This window comes from Zootermopsis nevadensis, unplaced genomic scaffold (genome assembly GCF_977971745.1).
Source record: "Zootermopsis nevadensis isolate Lab colony 2312 unplaced genomic scaffold, Znev_1.0 Znev_ptg000030l, whole genome shotgun sequence".
In the NCBI taxonomy this organism is placed as follows: Eukaryota; Metazoa; Arthropoda; class Insecta; order Blattodea; family Termopsidae; genus Zootermopsis; species Zootermopsis nevadensis.
The window spans coordinates 9471460-9490881 of NW_028259162.1; the positions used below are offsets into that span (position 1 = coordinate 9471460).

General features: G+C 38.9%; 1 protein-coding gene and 2 long non-coding RNA genes across 4 annotated transcripts in view; 2 read left to right on the top strand and 1 right to left on the bottom strand.

Annotated features, from left to right (window-relative positions):
• The window catches only part of Sol1 (CUB domain-containing protein Sol1), a 659765-nt gene that overhangs the window by 19228 nt on the left and 621115 nt on the right, over window positions 1-19422 (top strand). The gene's annotated exons all lie outside the window — the stretch shown is intronic.
• Window positions 1162-5045, bottom strand: LOC110836654 (uncharacterized). Its single transcript, XR_002545401.2, has 2 exons — window positions 4736-5045; window positions 1162-1866 (listed from the first exon to the last, which is right to left on the bottom strand). It is a non-coding gene; the product is annotated as an uncharacterized LOC110836654 (long non-coding RNA).
• On the top strand, window positions 14574-18203 carry LOC110836652 (uncharacterized). Its single transcript, XR_002545399.2, has 3 exons — window positions 14574-15270; window positions 15685-15804; window positions 16894-18203. It is a non-coding gene; the product is annotated as an uncharacterized LOC110836652 (long non-coding RNA).

Here is a 19422-nt window from a genome sequence, read left to right on the forward strand (position 1 = left end):
TTTTCACCTGAGGACGGAAAAAGATCCAGTTTGGACAAAGTCCAATAATTTAGGAACCCCGAGTTTCTTGCTGCTGCAGTTTTTAGTACTTAACCCAGATCTGAGATGTGTGTGCTGCTGTAATGACACTGAAAATTCTGTAGGAGACAGACGTTCAATAAAAGTGGCTAGAACAATTCTCACGGTCACTCTGTAAGTGGTTCCTGCAAGTCTTGGTGGGAGAGGTTCTACTGTCAATACAACAAAAACAAGAATACAGTAACCCACTTGCCTCTGATGCAGTGTGGGTTGTCTAAACGACAGGCGTAATTATTCAAGAGGAATACTGAACAATATTATATGCACTTCATGTTTATATTATGAAGACACCTAAGAAATTCAGCAGATATCTCGTGCTTCATAAATACAATGGATAAATTATACAGTTGGAGAGCTAGTTAGGTTCTACAAGCCATCTGATGAATGTCACTAATGTACTGTTATCCTTTTCTCGGGTGGGAACTCAGAAGTGTATAAATAAATTTTAAACGTGTTATTGTTAAACGTGTGAGATCAAGAATGATGAGATCGACTCACTGGCGTAACATGAATAACTTTGGGTTCACGAAAAATATATGCCAGGAGAAAGCCCTTGTTTGCTATCATGTGAACCCGGCCCAGGCCTTGCTGAATTCACACATCATGTGACGTATTGTGCAGCAGACACGCGATTCAAGCCAATGACGTAAGGTGTCTGCTGCACAATAACAGCGAATTCCTTGATTAATTTCTTAGTCGTTCGGTAGATGTAGAGGAGCGGAGGTCAGCACCTACTCACACATGAGAGGAACGGAAATCAGCACCAACTCGCACGTGACAAGTGGCGCTTGCCGTGATGCTTTCTGTTACTATATCTGTAGGAGGCCTTCCAAGTGTTCTTCCCCCCATATACCGTCTTCACGCTTTTTGTAGTTGTGCGTAGTTCGTCCTGGTTATACGAGATCAGTACAATGCAATCAGCGTTCTGTGCTACATGCTCTGTCCAGTTCTATGTATGCCGATGATGTTCTGGTTTTTTCTGTCTGTCTGTCAACGTGACCGTGACCATGAGAAATTGAACTAAATCATTTAATAATTCATCTCTTTAATATATAATAGACAAAGGTAAAATCAAACATCACAACAAAATAAGTTTCAATTTACTGAATTTTATCCATCATCTTGGGTTTCCTTAAAACGTAACATTTTAGAAATTGGTTTTGTGACCGTGATTAGAACCAGTTTCAGGAACGGTGAGTTGGAAAAAGGTGACAGAAAAAGTCTAAGAAATTTAAAACAGGTATCATACACGTTCGTCGGAAACACCCAGAAATAAATTACAGCTGGTATTTGGAAAGCAATTGCTCTCACACAAATCAACGTCTTTTGTAACAACACGATTCTACGGCGCATCCTTCTTTCGTATACTTCATCTTTATTAATTGTGTGCAATGAAACTGTCTGTGCAGTGGAACTGTTTAAAGTTAATAGTCACTTATTCTTCAGTTTCTCAAATAGGTATTGTAGTTGGTCCAGCTGACGATCATTGGCAGCACGGCATGTTCTAGGTCTTGGTCCCCAAATGTTCTAACGTTGCGTTCTTTGGTTCGAATCCCAGTCAAGCCAGAGTGTTTATGTGTTCTGCTCTCGTGTGTCGATGGAGGAGGCCCTGCGTCTGGCTGATTACACATCCAAGGAGTCCTACCAAGTGGCTAATAAAGGTCGTGACAATCTGTTATCAGCAGCGCACTGCCGACTGCGGGCTGTACAGCCGATGAAAAGTCTGTGTAATCCACCTTCTAATGTTTATTTGCCTCGAAGGGACAGAAGCCGTCCAGATACAGGAGCCTTTGTACAGCGTACGGATATGGAAAAACAAAGATGAGTTACGTACTTCTAGGTATAATACGTATAAAATGACGTAAAAGCAAAAATTACAAAAGGTAAATATTCCCACACATACACGTTTTACGACACAAACAAACATTTCAGTTGAAATAAAGTTCTGGAAATTTCACTGCAACTTGTTATACGCATTACACATTCTAAGCAAAGGCGAGTTCTTGGACAATGTTGTTTTTGAAATTTGAAGAGAGGCGAAAAATCGAGTACCTTTCCTAGTAGCCAGTGTCTTTTACGCTTCCTTGTACGAGTGCGTCATTTTTGCTACGAGCTAGAAGCTGGTATGAAGTTCCAAAGGGTACAACGAAAACTGACCTCGGACAAATGTGAACGATATTGGGCGAGGTTTCAGGTTCTCACGGAGGCGAATATGAAGAGAACTGTCTTTTGGGTTGTTGCGCTGTGTAGTCCGGCAGAAGTTTCCAGACGTTTGAGAAGAGCCTGCTGTCTCCATCATCTGAGCGATGTTCGCTCTGAAGATGGAGGCAGCTGGCACCTCTGGAATGTCGGTGAACATCCACCAGACTACGCGGGGCAACAGCCCAGAAGACAAACGTCTTCGTGAAACATACTGAACTGAGTAAGGACCGCCTACTTGTTCTGTTAACAGGTCGAAATAAATATGAAATGTGTGCAGGGTTAGTCTGTATTAACACTTAGACATTTCGAAATTAGAAAGTGTTCATCCTATGACCTAGCTTTCCTTGATGAAAATGAATATTCCCACTCGGAAACTTTAACAAGACACAAGACGTGTGTACAAACATGTTTGTGTAAACAAGTGTAGTTCCACTTCCAGCAGTTTTATGAACTGTGTGTCTTGTGCAGTCATATTCCTTTACAGCTGTCAGATTCTGGAATATTCGTTAGAATATTTCCACGTCTTGAAATACAGCATTAGTATGTCTAAATAAAACTTGTGCGTGTCGTCACCTTTATTCCGTTTTGCACGGTTTTCGTGGTTTCGTGGAACCAGAGGTTTCATCACCGTTCCCACAAAAGCCTGCCTCCCCACGCCGGTGTGTATCCCAATTACGTGAACGTTCTTTCCTTAGATCACTTTTAATATTATCCTCCCATCTAGCCCTATTTTCTTCGAATGGTCTCATATCTTCAAACTTCCCAACTAAAACTTTGTAAGCATTTCTCTTTTGTTGTACGTATGCCTCATTCCCGCACATTTATCAACTTTCTTCGCTGTAATAATTTCCTGTTTGATGAAGAGTACAAATAGATAGTTCAAAAGTTACTCATTTCAGAAAGAGATATTTATCTTATTAATGGACTAACTGCAAGTTTAATAAAATAATCTGTGTAATGATATCTATATAAAAGAGTCGTGAAGCAAAATTTTGCAAAAATTCTAAAAATGCTTCTCCTATGAAATATTTACACACAATTACCTCATTGTTATTGTTCAGAATATGTGTCTTACCTGTCAGTAGTTAGCCTAAAACGTTGTTGTTAAAGTGAGAACTAATTACTATTCATAACAAACATCAGGTCTGTCCGGTACGACTTTTCCATCAGGCCGATTTTTAAATTGTGGAATATTTTTTTCATTCGTACAAATCCTCCCACAAACATTCGGATTTACGCGTTCTGAAATGTAAACTTTTCCTCCCTTGAACATAGTTCCTCATGTGAAAACAACCGTAGCGTATACCCCGTGTGACTAAGGAGTGCTGGTGGCGAACTTCCAAATCTCTGCCTTATTGACTGGTGATGTAAGCTATAAAGCTGTACGCAGTTTCTCCCTTGCCTTCTCTGCTTCCGTCTAGAGCCGTCGCGCTATAGAGACATCATGAACCCCCTCAGTCGAATCCGGCAATCCTTGGTCAGACGGTATATACTCATGTTTACTTGCCGGATTATTTGTGTGAAATTTTAACACAGGTGTATGTAATAGCTCCAGGTGTTTTTGTCACTCGTTCGCGGGCACATTCCAAAAGGTATGGTGTGGGGACCTAGGGGATTGTACTATACGGTTCACAATTAACCGCAGGGTCTACACCGGCGACGAGCCGACCAAAAACCTAAATTTGGCTGGGACCTCGGGTCGTTTTTAACTTGACGCCGCGCAGTCTGGTCAGCATTTCGATTTGAAACATCACTACGTAATTCTCTGATCCACTGTGTATTTATTTAAATAAAATATGCTGCAAGGTGGCGTTGTATAAAAAAAAAACAAATTCCGCGAGAATGCAGATAATGTTGAGTTGTTTAGCGACATTAGTTTGGCGATCTTTGTGATCGGCAAACAGAAATGTTTATATAAGATTTCAGGTTCTCACGGCGGTGAAGACGTCGACATTGGTCTTCAGGGCTGTGGAGCCGTCTGAACGTGTAGGTGCATAGACGTTAAAGTTCCCGGAGAAACATGCTGCTTCCGTGCAGGGCTCAAGGCGAATGTTCTCGGAAAATGTGATTGCGGGATTAACCCGCAAGTCCACAATGGCGTTAAAACCGAAAATACCAACATCGATAGAAATATTTATGGTGCGCGAGCTTAGTTGTTCTCAGTAAAGAGACAGGGACGAGAAAACATATTTGAGAACATAAAGTAGACAGCTAACAAAAGTGTACACAGAAAATACAAACATTATATTAAAACTTTGTTCTCACCAAATAGAATAAAACAGAACTCTCCCAAGTACCGTGGTTTGAGTGAATGTAAACCCCCCCCCCCCCTACAAACTTTTGCCCTGAGGTTCTGACTAAGAGATGGGCCAGTTGTGTTTTGTAAATTTAATTGAATTTAAATTATTCGAAATGATTTTGATGTTGATCTGCAGTCACAACGAATCGACCTTACCTTTTTTTATTCTTCAGCTTTTTTACGGGTTGGGCTTTTGACCTGTCCCTGGTCGGAATTTCTTCTTAGGAACCCAATGTCCCAGCGACCAAGGCACACCCATTACTCCGTGGTTGCCACTATCATCGAATCGACGTTTTAAAATGGCAAATAATGTGTAACACCAGACATGAAACAAATACGGTATTAAATTTGTGAAATAAAAGTGCCACTGGGTAATATATCAGTGAATTAATTTCCGTACCAATACGAAATTCGCTTATGCCAGCCCGTGTTAATCGAAATGATGGCTGTGAGTGAGTCCCCAGCACTGGCATTGACCTGAGGCCAGTGAGTGCGTCATTGTGACGGCATCGCATCGCCTTGCACCTTGTACGACTCGAGTGTGGGAAAGGGACTCAGAAGGCTATACACAGTCACCAACGTCAAAACGAAGTTCTGTGAACACGTGGAAAGCATGGATGCGGTATAATGGAAGCAGAGGGGGTGTTTAATTAGAAGTATGCAAAGACGCGATGACGTTTTCCTATTCAAACCCGCATTTTTTTTAACGTGATGCCACCGTCAAATGTCTATCGTAACCGACTGGCAAATTACTTTCTTGTGTTTAAACACCGTCGGACCAAATCCCGACTGCTTCAGTCAAGAATGTGGTTGTCTTGGAAGACACTGGCTGGCGTTTTAGTGGAGCCTAGTGCCTCCATACACAGGGTGGAACATGAGAATGAACTCGTCGCTGTGAGAACTCCAAGCGTCACCTACTTCAGTGTGATTAACAATATCAAAACTTTTTTTTATCAACATTGGTGGATCCAACTTTAAATAGTCGCTTTACAAGATGTTCGAGAAACATTGTGGGATTATGTTTGTATTTCTGTAGCAATGGCGTGTGCAGTTATTGTATCTGCTTTCGTTAGAATTGAAATTTGGAAGTTTGCGATCGTCTTTCGGAAACAACACGTTCTATACATGCTCATAACATAAAACATTTTTTAGATATAATTGAATTTTTATTAAAATACTATTAAATTCACTTATATAAAAGTAGGAGTGGCTGTCGCATAATTTCCATTAAAGTTTAATTTAGATGCAAATGTTAATGAGTGCTCATAGTATTAAACTCCTTTGTAACAGGTTTATAAACTTCATCAACTATTTGAACAGACAAGTATCTGGGCGTTGAACCGAAACGCCACAAATAACGTACGTTTGCTGATCCAGATAACACGAATTGTGTCCGAAATATGTCCTGGCAACTGTATTTTTAGCTCAGGTTACATTGACAGGCAGGAAGACAATGGAAATAAACTTATGTTGCTTCTTATCCCAGTAATTATATCGTTTCGTTTGCATAAGAAACTTCAGCTTCTGTTCCTTGCATACACAGCACATGGTTTGTTCCTCTTCTGTCTCTACTAACTGGTCTTATTGGGTTCGCGGGCCGTGTTGTCAGTTATGTCGCGGGAGCTCGAACACCGGCTTCAGATTTCTCTGTGCATTTCCAGTTAGACCCAAGGTCTGGATGATTCCATGAATGGGCAAGCCAAGGTATCGGGTGAATTCACGTGTTTTGCTTAATCAATGGACACTGATCATAAAATGTGTTTTTGCCACATCTTTCCAATCAGGTGAAACCTGCTTCCCAACGTCACTGAGACGTCTTCGGCTTATTGGCAATGCATTTCATGCAGTTGCTTCCTTCTAAAATGCAATTGTTTATCTGGGAATGTTGAAACTTTCCAGCCATAATACGTAATATGTACTCTGGACAAGTGGTATGTCGAATCAACCCACATCTCAACACTCCCTGGGGACATCTCGACAAACCAGGGCAGGCGCAAGGACATTTGGACTGGAGATGAACCTTTATCCCCCTAACCATTACCTTCCGAAAATTAATAGCCTGTGTTAGTATTAAAAATAAATTATGCATTTATAATATCACATTTAGTTCGCATGATGAAGGATAATAATAAGACACTAAATGAACATATTTACACTTCAGAAAGGATCCTCCTTGCTACGTTTATTCTCCTTCCTTTTGAGCCTTCCGTTTGCCATTCTATGCCCCAGAATTAATCAGAATTTATTTTACACTGCTCAAGCCTCAGGGATATGTGATAGACTTTTCCCTTGAATTTTTGCAATGCAGATGTATCTCAAAGCATAATGCAGTATACTCCAGATTATCCGGGATGGTTGGAAAATATATGTGTTTTACCGGATAATCGAAACCCCGGATAATCCTCAAAACTTAAAGAAAAGTTGCAAATGTGACAATTACGCAAGTTTATTTACAGACAGACGTTCGCTACTTATTAGATTTACTAATAACATAAACGATTTTGTATACAATTAAATACGCTTTATACCAACTACTTTTTAAAATAGGATTCCAGAGAATAGTAATAACATTCTGCTGTCGTAAACTTCAGGTTTTAGCAACAATATATTTATATTAATACACTAAATAACATGTAATTGGTGTATTTATACCTTTATTTTAAACGTTCTAACTTTAACTCCAGATTTTATAAATTAATTTTTAATTTTCATTTAAACGATAGTAGACATCTAGATAAACGGGAATCCACTGTTTGACTACAAAATATGTCGTTTTAAAATAACGTCCCTTTCCAGTTCTTTGTAACAGAAAAATTCCTTTCTGGCAGTAATTATTGAAGTAACTTAACCAATTTGTACTTACAGACGTGACCTCTAAAGACAACAAGAAAAAGAAAACAAAAGAAAAACAAACTATCAAAAGCGAAACAGAACCTATTACCACAAGGTCTGTCTTACAACTGACGATGAAGACTAAAGGTGCCTATTTACGATACATTCTGTCAGGAAATTTACCTACTGGTCACTGCACACGCATCAACAGCTCGTGTAAGATATTAAGCAATGCTGGCGGCATATTACAAAGCCACGAACACCAACACATTTATTCTTTCCTTCTGTTTTTCTATTTCTATTTGTAGACTTTTTTCTCGAAATCTCTCCTTTCTTTATTCGTTACGCCCACTTCCCCAGACCTGTCCCCCAAAGCTACCCCCTAGTTTGCCTGGTGATTAAACCGGCTGTACACCGAACACCGTGGTCGAGATTTTAGCGCTCCTGCTTCAAAATTTGGAGGCTCCAGGGTCAAATTTCGGCCCAGTTAACGCTCAGACGCCATTATTGCTCTGTTTCTCCCATCTGAGTTGCATCACAACTTAATAGCGCTGAATGAAGAGTATGATCTCCCTTATCTTCTTCTTGCCGCTCTGCATTTCTCGGAGAACCTTGGCCTCCTATTTTACGAAGTTTCGGAACTATTTTTCTGCAGGTAGTTCGACTTCTTGGACGAGGCGTCAGACAGTCGCAAGGCCTCTACCTGCACGGGACTGCAAAACACACAAAGACGGTGACACAAGTTCATGCGGGATTCGAGCCCAGTATCACAGGGTCAAGGCCCACGCCCTAGACCGCACCGCCACTGAGATCGGATTATTATTCATTTTGGTCCTTATTATATAATTTTCTCAATTTAAGTCGGAGTGCGTTATGTCTCACTTAACCTGTTGACTGGAGGAAATCCTCATCAGAGCGCTGGCTCTCGGTCAACTGCTGAATCACTGGCTGGCTGTGTGGGCTGACAGCTGGAATAAATAATCTGACTCCCAACCAGGTTTTGTTGTCGATCGTTGGTACTTAAGAACACATCCAGTCGCGTGAGGGATCATAAAACTAAGTTTAACTTTAAGTGTGAATAGTTAAGGACGTGAAAAATAAAATTACGTGTTGCAAAAAATTAAGTAGTGGAGTGTCAACACCCAATATTTGGGCTTAAATGTCAGAGGAGGGTCCATTACCACACCGTAGAACTGGAGCTAAATCGGAGGGTAACAATCTGCCAGGTTCCCTTGTCAGTGTAAAGTAGAAACTCCTCGTTATGCAATTGCAGCAGCTGAAGAAAACAGTTAGCATAAGCGTGTATCATCTCCAGCAATGTAATGTGCCTTACCTTGTGCAGAATGTTCTTCGAAGAAGTAGACCTTTCGAAAAACAATTGAAATATGTTTAGTTAAATTAATATGTAACATCAAATTTTCCTCGTGTTCCAAGAAAATAATACCCCGGAACTCCAGGTAAACATTTCTGGGTAAATATTTTGCGATTACTCGTCACAAAATTTCCATTACACCAGTTGCTTCATCTTCCGAGATACAAAGGACATCAATATTGATCGTAGTCTTCAAACAAACTTAGCGATGAATCGCGTTCTCTTCGCTGTCTCATGTCTGCGGTACAATCTGTTTTGATTCGGGGTACATTGAAAGGTCTTAGAAAAAATTACATTATTTGAAATTTGTAGTGTTCTGTGTTAGTTTTTTCAGAATTTCGTAATTGGAATTGAAAGAGAATGGGAATTAATATCTGTTCTGTTATTATATGCATCTTAAATAAGAAAACTAGATGCAGCTGAACTGTGTTCTTTAAATCTACTGATGCAAATGTGTATCTCTTTAAAAATTTAGCAAAACAAAATTATTTCTATAGAGTGTGCCATTTAAGGTGCAGCCCATCAACAGTCGCACACTCCGGTGCAGATATAAAACCTTAAGCAGGTCCACCCCTTTTAATACTCTCTCTAAAACTTAACCGTAACACTCGATTCAAGGTTACCCTAATTGCTAGGCCGCTGCTTACGCCAGTTTCGCAAAAGCTGTGCAGGTGCGAACATGAATTATTCATGAGTAGAACCGGCGTTCATACTTGCAGATTATTTCGTATCGAAATCGTTTAATGCTGTTCCTAAATAATTTAGCGATGCGTAACGTGAAAAGTAAGTACCAATTAAGACAGCAATACCAAATAGTAACATGATTTCGGAACAGAGGAAGTATTTGCGACAGGGAACGTGTCTGGCGTCGGGAAAATTTGGCAGGTGAGACGCTCTGCAACGTTAAAAGAACATTAGCGCTATTGCCACAGAAATTTTTGAGAATACTGACTCAGTAAAGTGGATTAACTGTGACAAATGAGCATCGAGTGACAAGACAGCTGAAGTTATGGCCAGTTTCAAGCAATGTATCAGCTGCAACATCGGAATATGGCTGTATGATTTAAATATTACCATTGGTTTCGTCGTTAGAATGGGGTTCATATCTTGGACTTTTTTCTGGTTCCTCTTGAGTTATTATATGAACAGTCGAAACAGCCGACTGGAAAGTGCTGAAATCCCACACGCCAAGCACGAAACTCGGAAGAGTGATACGCAGTGTCATAGAGATACTGCTGTTGTTTGGGCTTCATTTTTAATGGGACACTCTGTAGACGAGTCTTGCAGAAGCAAGCACAACTGATATTTTATAATTATCTGAAATGTAAAGATAGTTACTGGTTTAAGATTCCATGTTAGGTAAGACTTTTGGAAAAGAAATAACATCAACTGGATTTTTTTTTACAAAATCTCAAATCAAGCGCTTTGTTAACTAAGTCTGTAAATAAGCTCAGCATGAATCGTTTGGAAATGTAATTACATTTACGTCATCATTGTTTATGTTCTCTGTCCAGATTGATTTATCACGTACTTCATTCTATTCTCCGCTGTAAACTATCGGAACTCATCGCCAGTATCATCATGTCCTTCCCCTCAACCTCGGTAGCGTTTCTCACGTCAATATTAGCTGTAGTTCTCGGATATTTAACTAATTCTCTAGTAAACAGTACGCTTTGAGTTCGTTCAAAAATGTGTGGTAATCTTGCGAACTTTCTGGTAAAAATTCAGGCAATCTGTTTCATACCGATAATTTTTATCTCAGCATATATATATATATATATATATATATATATATATATATATGTGTGTGTGTGTGTGTGTGTGTGTGTGTGTGTGTGTGTACACACACCGTTAGGCAAGATTAGGCAGGAAAATTTTTTGAACGCGTTAATGCTCAAATTTTTTTCCGTGCTCAGGGTATCACCAGTTTAAAACTCGTCTGGGGGTTTTATTCTTTCGACTGCGATTTGTCGCCGTCTTTTCTAAAGAAAATTCTGCTATAGTATCTTCTTCTTCTTCTTCCTTAATACTTAGCATAAGCATCGCTTAATTATACATGATGATAGATAAATTCAGTATATGACGCAACGATATTAAGCAAAAAGGCAGTGTCAAAGTTCATAGATCTTCCAGTTCAGCAATATACCAAGACATATATCGTTGCTTAGTGGTGGAAATTTTGGTTCGAAACCCGGTTGATGCCATTTGCTATGATCATTCTTTTCCATAGTAGAATTGTAAGTAAATTAACAGAACAGGTCTGTGGGTAATCGCTTCTAAATCTACTTCTCGTAGTATCGATACCGGAGCACAGTGCTACGGAGTTCGCCTTTACAATGAAATTATGCGTTAATATATGACCAGAATAAAGGATAACATCTTAATAACGAAAGCTAATGAATCCTGCGAAAATCTGGATTGGTTCAGATATTTAATAATGACAGTAATGAATCCTAACTACTATCCCGACGAAATTGGATTACGAATTTTGAAATTTGTAAAACGAAGTAATGTAGAATGTCAAGTGAATAAGACGACAAATTTGTGCGTCACATGTCGAATTGGATAATGATCGCTGTGATACTTGGCCACAAAACCTACGTATGTTCGTGTCCGTAGCTGTGAATCCCCGCGGGAATTTTGCCTTAATTACGCACTTGGCTGTCACACGTCGGTGCTCTGAGTTCCGTGTGTGACCTCTCTTGCCTTCATTGCGATATTTTACATGTGATAAACTGTGAAGTCCCTCTTCGCTTTAAGTACAGTGAACTGCGTCTCAATAACTGATATGGTACTGTAAAAGCAACTTAATATTTCGTTACTTACTATTTGAGATGTAAATGCTCAGTCACGGGAGTTCCATTGTTCCACCTAACATTTTCCTATTTAGGAAACCAAAAATTATAATTTAATAAATTGTTATAGCTGTAGCCTATTTCTTCTTAAATATAATGGATTCGTCGTTTTAACCTGTAGTGATCTATTTATTTCTTCGTGTAATTTTTCCTCGTTTAAGATTTCCACTATCTGACACGTTAAATCAACATTAGAGCTTCGTGGCAAATCCAAAATGCAATTCGCCCAAAGACGTGTGGTTCTTTTAGTGATAAAATTAATAGAATTTTAATTAATATGGTGAATCCTAAAATATCTTTGTGATGTAAGGGTGGAAGGCAAATTTGTCGGTTTTATGATACAAATAGTTGTCTTAAATTATGAATTGTGCCAATTTGTCTTGTCTTAATCACCTTAATCACCCTTAAACATTATTCAGGTGAAAACTGTAATCTGTTCTCGAATCCCCCAGTTAAATTGTTTATTTTATTATTTTTACCACGAATTAATTATAATTTTCTTCATATTAATACCTATTTTAATTCCAGAATGGTTTTTCCGTGTTTGTAATTTTAACGCACAGAATGTCTTCATACAAAACTGGTTTTATTTCACTTTAGAGAAAGAATGTAATTTTCTGCATAACCCTTTGATGTCCAGTGGTACCGACATATATATTACACCCACTGTTAGCATTCAGTAATTCCGCACTTTCTCACAGCGTGTGTTTGTGTGTTCCGTATGGGTCTCGGGATAAACATCTATTATTTCCCTGAAGAGCATTAAGCAATTGATCTCTGTAATGGAGAGGCGTCGTTTTTCTTTTGCGGTACGACCCGAGATTTTAATGCTATTCAGACGAGCCTCAGGCTTCAGATAGTCAACATGAAAATGTGGCTTAATTTTCGAAGCTCCATCTCCGCACAGATCAGCACTTTGCATTTGACGCACCTAAATTTTCCCAGAATTTTTAAGAAGCCAGGATATTCAAGACACAAATGTACATTTTCCGGTGACCCTCTTAACCTATGTCCATTTCCCGCGTCGGGATGCCCCATCATTGTTCTGCTTCTGCGTTCATCTGTACTTTCTTTAGGTACTGACGTCACCGACATTAACAAAGTTTTATTGCTTCCTGTACGTATTTTGCAGTTGTTTCCAAGAGTAACAATGTGTAATCGATTTTACCACACTGTTGTTCTTCTGTGGGCGATTCTTTACCTTTACGTCCATATTGAATCTGGAGTCGATCCAAACTCTTATAAAATTCTTATAGAAACAAAGACGGCCGGACCGTGAAGTGCCTTTTGTCCCCGACAAGAATGCATGAATATTTATCTCCACTCCCTTTACTCGTTTTTATGGCGTGGCCCTTAGGGACTGTCGTATTTTGACAGCTAACACCGAAACACGAAGTTGTCGTCTGCTCCACCGAACACAAAATCCTGATGCATGTTGTGTTGTAAGAATACGCAATTGTTGTTAATACTATTCTTTTGTAAAATGAGGACAGACCTGCGTCGACACAAATTCGAGGGGCTGTACATTATAAAATAAACCAGGAACGAGGTATATTTTATTGTTGTAAATGCAGGAGACAGACTTTCGAGAAGGAAACCAACAAAGAAATCGTATAGGCCTGCCTATATAGAAATTGTTAATTTCAATAAGTCAGACGATGTGAAAAATATAAGATGATTTCGGAAAAAGGTTTTTGCCTTTGGTGAAAATGCCATTGTACCGAGGTTAAGAATGCGTGGAGCTCTACCTCTCTACACAAATGCGTGTTCATAGCGTGGAGATTGCTTGAACACAGGAAGAACTTAGCCTTTTTCATAACGTTTTGAAGCATACTAAATGTGATTACACATTTATTGCTTTATTTGAGTTTCTAATTTAACCTTTCAACTCTAAAACAATCTGGGGTTCCCGTGTGTCTGCTGTCTGGTACTTGTAATCATCATGAGAGGTTTCCTTCGGTCTTCACGGCTGACAGACAGCTCGAGTCCTTGAAACGGGTTATATCCCCCCCAATCAATTTCTCATGCACATCTTAGCGACATACAAATCAGTTTATTCAGTTGATACGTACAATGCCGATAGAGTCCTTAAGAATGAACCACTGTAGTCAAAAAGCTGTACTAACGACGATGATGAACGAAGCTGTTTGAAGAAGAACGAGCCGGAGTTCAGTTGGTGCAGCAGGGACTAAGATATGAGCTGGACGACCGGGGTTCGATACCTGCTGAGAATTTTGGGAGTTCTTTTTGCATTAGCTTAAGCGAATAACATCTCATGGGCCCGTAATTTTCGTTCGACCCCTTTCCATCATGTTGTCATAACAAACATGACCTTCGATTCCCTTGAGTTGTTTAACAGTAACCTTGGAGGACATTGTAACAGCCGTTACCTTGAATTCTATTGTTACTTTCATCACCCGTGATGTGGCGTAAAGAACACCTGTGGAAATTTAATGTACTCCTAGGAGTACATAATTCCAATATTGTTCTCTTCTCGTCGCAACTACCTTGCGTTCGGGATGATGGGCGTCGTGAACTGTTTCTCGCGGATAATGCGGCCGAAGCGGGAAATAACTACTCATGTACATCCAGTGCCGAGATTAACGCGTGGAGTTGTACCTTCAGTCACCCATACGTCTTCATGGTGTTGTGCTTAAATAAATACACAAACTTTGTTTCTTGGGAGAGGTAGTTCTGTCCCGAAAAGTACAGCGCATGCCACAGTTTAATGAAGAAACTATTTGTCGATGTGGTGTCGGCATTTCTCTTGACACTTGCAGCAGCCACAAATACGTACGAGGAAAATTAATAATATTATCTTCAAATGCCGCACGTTCGCTGATGAAGTTGAACGCAACTGTTGCTTCTCGACTCCCGGCCGGAATTGATTTACTGATCGCCAAGAACTGCAGGGTTTTCCCGATACGAAAAAGTATCCCTCCACAAAACAACAATCAAAAGTTCCTGTCGGAAGCTGGGATATGATATGCGAACAGCGTCTTATTGAAAATTACATACACGAACCAGTACGTTTTGGGTCGGCCCGGGTCTATTTGAATAATCTGGTGATTACATTGACTGACTCACATGTAATTGACAGTTCCCGTTTCTCGCGCCACGTGACGTTGTACAAAAGTATTGGAGAACAAGGTCACTGACGTCAGTTACTCTTCTCACACCGCCCCTTGTTATTATCACCATCATCAAATTGTCTTGAGGCAACGTTTGTGAAGATGCGTGGAGACTATAAAAGCAACTCAGAAGAACTGTTTGCACCAATACGAAGCAGTGTGTGTGTGGCAACGCTCGACAATGTATCCAAACCCTCTCGAACGAAGGCACTCAACAGTACGTCAAGTGATTGACAAATTTTTGTTCCCGGATGCAAACCGCAAGAACAACAACAACAACACCACCACCACCAAGTACAGAAATTCATCGTCGTCTTGGAATAAGAAAGACGATCACAGAAAAACGACGTCAGAATATCGGAAATAGAAACTGTTTATTTGTAAATCTTGATATATATTTGTTCATGTATAATTTATTAATTAGAGAAGACGTATGCTGCTTCATAAATCTCCTTTGGACTAGAAGATACGACAATGGAATCTGTGAATAATCTGCTAATGGTAAGTTGACTTTAGATACATTTTTAGTTTTGTTGCCGTGGCTGACTTTGCAGCCCGTGCGAAGAGGTTGCAGTATGAGTGAATTTATCATCTATTCAATACCGGAGTCATTATATGCAAATTTACGTAAGATAGTCATGAACAGATGCAGGAATTTAATGTACAGATTTTAGGCCTGGATTTTGCAGAGTTGTTTTGATCTCAATATAAAAAGTATTGTGACTTACACGTTGAACTTTGTCAGACCCAAAATTATCATGACTCGAAAACGATTGAACTGTGATCAATAACCTAAACTGTGTTAGATTCGAAATTGTTGTATCAGTGTAAGTATTTGAACATGACTTGTCTTCCTGAAGTGTTACACCCAGTTTACGTTTACGTTGAGTTTTATTGTGAACGTTCCTTCTTCAGGGTAGGAACGCGACTTATCCACGGTGCAACCACTTACTCGACGAGACAGGCGTTCGGTCTCCCGAGAATCTGACATCACGATACCAGTTCTTCCATCTACGAATTACAGTTGAATGTGACGTAAGTTTAAAATTTATTAGAGTGCTAAGCCAGGTGACCCTCCGTCCCAGATTTTTAACAAGCGGTAAATTGTAGACATTTCTTCGACACTTCTGTACGAATTCGTGTGCGTCGTTCGGAAACCTGACTGATACTCATTGGGGTGTCATGTTGACTTTCTGGAGCCATCTGCCACTGCTATACAGCTGTCTGGGAGTAGTGTGTACGTCGTGGGCAGCTTCATGTCATTTGGTGTGTCGAGACAAAATATTTGTTTACCGTGGTTTGTTGAACTGCTAATGTGAATGTCCAAAAAACAAACAAAAAACTTTGGCTTGGAAAAAGTGAAAAGGAGCCATTCACTTTTTATCGTCACCTGCAAATTTTAACCGAGTTATAAAATTAGTAAGAAAGTGAATTTTTTACCAGTGAAAAAATGCTGCCCTATTTTAGTGGGTATTTATGTTGGTGTCGTTTATATTGGACATTCTTTTCATTACGTGACTCATACATAGAACGTGCAGACGTCTAAATGACCACACAAATTAATAACTTTGCCTTTCATCTGCTTATATAATGGTTGGAACAGATCTGTCTTTGACTTAACTCTAACTCTGTGGCTGCATAGGGCTAATTCCTCAAGGGTTATTGACAGTGGTTGAGTCATCATGATGGTATTATGTTGGACATTTTCCGTTTATGAAATATATTTGATTTACAAGAGGAATCCAAAGTTGATTCTGCTCTCATTATCAAGAGACAGGTTGTAACTATGCTGGTAGCAGATTTGTTATTCATTGTTTTGATTTAATATTAGTAGCGTCTTCGGGGTGAACTCAGTATATTTTAAAATTCTGGGATGGTATGTTACCCACTTTAGTGTTGTTTTAGGGCAGCATGTGTACCACTAATAATTGTGCTTCGTTACTATATGATAATTTAAATGCTCTTACTCTGTTACTATATAAATATAAACCTTATTAATGCACTGATAACAGAAGTGTTATAAAAGGAATTTAAAACTTCAGTAGTGGATCCATCGTGGAATTAATTATTAAAACATGTTATAACACGCTGTAAATGCCATTAACAAATGTTCTTTTGTTACAGGAGGCTTTTTCGGCAGACATCCTTCGAGGTACTGGGACCGAATTGACACTGTGCTCGCTTCTGAGTAGTATTTAGTATATGTTTTGTAGTTTTGTAGACATTTGTTGCTATTTCCAAAGATCCGTGTGAAGAAAGCGCCTGGTAGTGCAATGTTGAGCGAGCAGTGATCAGATATTAAGTTGAAGTGTTATGTTTATGAACCACTGGGTCTGTGACAGTATTAATGTATATCAGCCAAAGAATGGACTGTGTTTCTCAAATGTATGCACAGTTCACTTTTATTACTCACATAAACTTCCCCTAAGTATTTTTGAGGACTGGGTAATTATGCTTTAAGCATCGAGTTTAGACATTAGAAAATGAATCCTAATGTTCAATAGTCAGAAAATTAAAAATTTGTTCTAGACCGGTATGACAAAATAAGAATTATCTTCATGCAGTGACAAACTCACAAAAATTTAAAACTGGCGAGAATATTTGGCTGCGGAATGCAACGTTGCCGGGTGAGACAGTACATGTGCTCCGTCCAATACAAAAAATGTTAACAGATCTCAGTAATGTCTTATTTTAAGAATCAGGGAAACTGAAGGGAAGTATGTGAGTAAATATAATTGTGCGTACTCAGCCGTCCAACGGAGCTACGGGGGCTGCAACCTGGTTCTTCGTTTTCTTGATCTAAATGTATGCGCCTTTAGGGATCGTACGCAACAGTTGTGTAGCACGAGGGGATTCACATCCTTCTCTGTTGCCTATATATATTAAAAAAAAAAAATCGTTTTTCACTGAATAGATTGTGACAAAACTTGCTACAGACTATATACAACCCTATTATCATATGAGTTTTCCAGCACTTCAGCATTCCTTTCTTAAACTCATAAAAAGTTTATTCCGACGAAATTCTGCAAAAAAGTAATGCAAATTAAATTTAGAGCCATACGCAAGAATCAGTATTCTCAGCACACAGAAGGGGAAAAAGAGAAAAAGAAACATTACTTCGCTACTCGACCAATGCGTTTATAATAAAGGTAATAGTGTAATGGATTGTAATCAGCGAGTTGCTCACTGGTAAAATGAAAAGTTTCTATTTGAAACGATCCTTATTGTGTTGTGACTTATGTTGGTCGTTTTAAACGAAATCCAGAACTGTGGAGACCCGCCCGGCTGGCTGGATTTGAGAAACGCCGTCTAATCCAATGCATTAGCTAGTCCGATGTAGCTCCATGCTATTCATAAATGCATTTATTTTCCTTAGTTTGTGTATATTGACAATATTAGGGTGTTGTTGATTTGTAAATAAAATATTTGATGTATATTTCTGTAACTTAATACTCAAGAATAATTTAATACATTTTGTACAAGAATAATAAAAAAGTGTTTTTTTTGTTCCCTCATTGAGCAATGCTTCCTTGCGGATCGCTTATATTATTAACCTACTTTTCAAACTTCTTTATGGTGGGGATTTTATGCTATCATATATTTGTGTGCGCCTGTCAAAGCGATAACGTTTGAAATAAGCGATTTTCATGTAAATCAGAATGTCATTTCCTTGTCGAAAATGTGAAATATTTGACAAAACTCGGATATAATGATATTTGATGAATTTCACGGCCAGATATTCTGCAATTAAGAGAGTCCTTCTAGGAATTACCATGACTGAAATACACAAGTTCATCGTCTTGGCTTTAACAGATTTTATCAAATATTTTCCGAGATTCATTTTAAAATTACCCTTCCATCCTTCATTGTTTTCTCCATTGTGCGCCCTTCATTGAAGAGAGTGGCTTTGAGTACCTCAAAGATAAATGCAAAATTTCCAAATTTCGGATTCTTCTCATACTGTACTTGGATAATGCCCACTCTCTGCACCATAAAATAGCCGTAAAAACCTAAAATAGTACTTAAAACACATTTTTATCGAAAAGTCTAACAAATCGGCATATAAGCATTAAAATCATTACTTATCTTTGCTTCATTAAACAATATAATGACACGAATGATCTGAAGCTTTCACGGCGACTAAGTATAATTAATTCTTCACGGGCTACCAGCCGGGTCAGGTGGTTTAATGGAAAAGACACCTACATTTCGAGAACCATCTTCGTCCTCGTCCTTATTAAACCACCTGATATGATTTAATATGGTTCAAGTGGAGACTTTAAAAAAATTATAACCTGTGTGTGTTGGTTGGTTGGTAAACCAACCAACACACACAGTTTATCATGTATCACAGACTATACATTGCATTCAATACTTTTATGTCAGTAATTAGTTTCCGGCAAACAATTGAATCATTAGAGAAGGAAAAAGACTGATTAACTACGCGTACGTGTATTCTGGCAAACACCGAGGAATATAGCCATATTAGAATGCATTTCACACATCGTTTTGTTAATAAGATGATTAATAAATAAGTAAGAGTCAGTGAATAAATCTTAAGCTGCAGAAATACTCTTACATTGTTGCACTGACTGCAGAATAATAATGATTTAAAAAATTATCACCAACCAACCGGTAGTTGTCAGTTATATA